The sequence below is a fragment of the Otolemur garnettii genome, unplaced genomic scaffold (genome assembly GCF_000181295.1).
Source record: "Otolemur garnettii isolate 467f Iridium unplaced genomic scaffold, OtoGar3 scaffold00232, whole genome shotgun sequence".
Lineage (NCBI taxonomy): Eukaryota > Metazoa > Chordata > Mammalia > Primates > Galagidae > Otolemur > Otolemur garnettii.
Genome location: NW_003852627.1, coordinates 780,077 through 783,776, shown reverse-complemented (window position 1 = coordinate 783,776; position 3,700 = coordinate 780,077).

The window sequence follows — 3,700 nt, the reverse complement described above, 5'->3', positions numbered from 1 at the left end:
AGGGCAGTGGCCCAATTCCTAGTCAAGGGCCATGAGCCAGCTCTGCCAACCAAGCCTCAATCCCACCTGGTAGACTACTGGTAACAGTGATCAGTGGCCCTTTTTCATGATTTGTCACCCCTAGTAGAGTGCAGTGGCATCATAGCTCAGAGCAACCTCAGACTCTCGGGCTCAAGTGATTCTCTTGTCTCAGCCTCCCATCACAGTGAAAGGGTCTCACTCTAGCTCAGGCTGGTCTCAAACCTGTGAGCTCAGACAATCCGCCCACCTTGGCCTCCCAGAGTGCTGGGATTACAGGCGTGAGCCACTGCCCCCAAGCCCATGCCAGTAACAGAAAGGGCTCTGACCTATTTTAAGTGGGAAATGAAAGTGCATTGTTGATTGTGTGTGGTCCCTTTTGTATAATGTTTTTCTCAAATGCAGTGCATCTGCATACATACAAGCATTTTTTAAAGTGTAACTTCTGACTCTGGAATGAATAAGATTTGGGTCTGTAGGAACATGGACAGTAAGCTGCTCCGTGCAACAGTACTCCAGTGGATTCATGCAGTGGCGGCTGTACTCCAGGACCATGGGTCTTCCCATTTTCTGCTGAATCCATCGCCTTGACCTTGGTTCAGCGTCCCCTTTAGCTGTAAAAGGTTGCAAAGGCTCCAGGCTCACTTGCCCAGGATATCCAGGAAGAGGAAACCCCGCAAAGACTCAAACCAGTACCTTGCTGTACAATCCCTCACACCCTCCAGTATGCTTATCATCAGTGTAATTCTAAAATGTAAACAGAGAAGCAGCTGGTAGGACTTACAGCCCTTTTTTATTCTTCAATTTGCCTTTGGGGCAGGGAGAAGAGGGGTGGGGGGGTTCCCTGTCCTACCAGACCTTTGGATTCAGCATGTGTGTGTAGGTGGGGCATCTATCTGTATGTAAAACCTCCTCCAAGGTGACCAAGCTCAACCAGGAAGATGTCTCCTGGGCACAGGGGCTGGGTCACTCCTGGTGAACCAAAACCAACCACACCCTGAAGTGCCGAGTTCCTCCTGCCAAGCCAGGTAAAACGCCCTGCCCTAGAGGAAAGTGATGACCATGCTCAGACTTCCTCAAAGCCTGAGGACTCCAACTGGGTGGGAGCCCTAGAGGAAGAGCTGAGTCTTCTCACAGCACCAGCTGCCCTTAGCCTCGAGGCTGGCTCCAAGGAACCCAAAACCACCTGCCCAGGTGGATCCCTGGACAGTGGTTCTCTGCTAGTAAAGCTTGAAGAATGTTGGTGACTTAGGCCCACTCCAAGGAGGTCCATCTAGTTTTCCTGGGGTACAGCCCACCCATGGCTGATTCTAATGTGCAGGAGATCTGAAATCTACAAAATTAGAGAACAGAGGAGACAGGAAGAAACTGAGGCTGGAGGATAGTGTCGAACCCAGGAAAGAGACCTCAGAGACTCTGAGAAATGATGAGCACACCTAATAGCTCACACCCACGAACTCAGCATGTGTGCCAGGCATCCCCTGCTCACCACAGTCTGCAAACAGGGCCCAAAGAAGGCAGACCACTAGTGATAAAGCCAGCATTCTCCCTACATCTCACTGGCCCCAAAGTCCTGCTTGTTATTAACCACCACACCTTAATTCTTGACAGACTAAAGGCCCAAAAGGAGGGAAAACAGGCAGCTTTTTATGAAAAATATTAAAAACTTATTCTAAGGCTTGGCACCCATAGCTCAATAGTTAGGGTGCCGGCCACATACACCAAGGCACGTGGTTATGAACCCTGCACAGACCTGCAAAAAAAAAAAAAAAAAAAAAAAAAAAAAACCCGACAACTTCAACAAAAAAATAGCCAAGAGTTGTCATGGGTGCCTTTAGTCCCAGCTACTCAAGAGGGTGAGGCAAGAGAATCGCTTAAGCCCAAGAGTTTGAGGTTGCGGTGAGCTGTGACACCACGTCACTCTACCAAGGGCAACATGATAAGAGTGTCTCAAAAAAAAAAAAAAACAAAAAAGAAAACTTATTCAAGCTACCTTTTATCCACTCACTTCCTTCATGAAACGTCCATACTTACCTTGTGCCAGGTGTTGATGCCCAGAGCCAAGGGTTTTAAGCTGGTTGTGAATTAAGGCAGTTGGTCACACATACCAAAATGCTCAGTGAAACAGCAGCAAACTACAAAGTGGAAGACATGGTACCCAGGAAAGTGAGGACTACTTTCGGAGACTTGTTTCTGTTATGCTGTGTCTATTACAAAAGGTTTCTTACTGTGGATCAGTACAAAACATCTGACAAACAATGAGATGGGCAAGAGGCAAGCCTTCAATGCCAAATATAATTGTGTAAACCACTGGAATCACGTCTATACATTTATGTTAACCTGAGAGTCCTCAAACAGCAAATGAGGGACTTTTTAGCAGTCACAAATTTCTAAATACACTCTGAAATCAATATAGCCATTAACTGTGATCTTGAGATTCACCTTGGGAAGAAGAGTCTGGGAAAAAGCGATCAACGTCTTCCCACTGCACTAAAGAACAGTCAGGTTGAAAGGTGATCCCTCCTCTTCCCAAGGAACCTCAACCCTAGCACCACCACCCCTAAGGAATAGATATCAACAGTCAGAAAATCTTTCCCTGGAGTTCAGTTATAGTGGCACATACCTGCATGGATTTAGGGAGGACATCTGGATTATAAATCCATATACAAATACTATGTCCCCAGGTGTTAAAAGCAGCCCAGGGAAACTGGTAATGGCTGGCAGTCAAGTATTCCCAAATCTTTCTTCCTCAGTCATGTTGTAAAAACTATTCTCAGCCTCCTAAATCCTCCTCATTGCTCAAGCTGGATAAAACCTAAGACTCCTAAAACTCTGAAAGGCAGTTCCATAAATAATCAGAGCCCTGAACATTTACAACAGCAAAGAAAACACGCCCATAAAACCCAACGAAAGACTGCCACAACCCTCACTAGCACCTGCAGTTGAAGCAGCAGTTCAAATGCCTTCAAATCAAAAGCAAACAGATCAGCACCTGGTACCCCCTGAGAATTTAGCCAGCCTGTACTTGCCAACCTGCCCCACACCTCCTCGGTAGGCACCCAACTTCAGTTTGAAAAATAAGATCTCATTCACCTATTAATAAGCCCAAGACTTAAAAAACTAACATATTCACAGCACATACAAGCTTCCCGAGGTATTTCTGGCAAATTGCCCCAGTTTCAAATTGCCCCAGGACATGATGAAATCAATTTAAGACAGGACCATCCAAGTTCCAGTCTCCCATAATGACTTACATCATACTTTTTCCTAGGCCCTCTGGAGGCTAAAGGAGGAGAATCACTTGAGTCCAAGAATTTGAGGTTGGAGAGGTGGGGAGGAGCAGTAAACGAGTGGAGGAGAGAAAAGATTAAATGAGCTTGCAGCACACCTGTAGTCCCAGCTACTCAGGAGGCAGAGGCAGAAGCCTTGAGCTATGATCACATCACTGCATTCCAGCCTGAGTCCACAGAGCAAGACCCTGTTACTCAAAAAAATTTAATTTTTTAATGCATGTGTTCTAATTTTTAAATGACATGTTGAAAAAAAATAGCCACATTCCAGAATTCTCAAGGACTCCATTAACTGGAAGGAAAATTTCAAATAAAGATGTAAATAGTGCTGGCCCCATATGCCAGAGGTGGTGGGTTCAAACCCGGCCCCGGCCAAAATCTGCAAAAAAAAA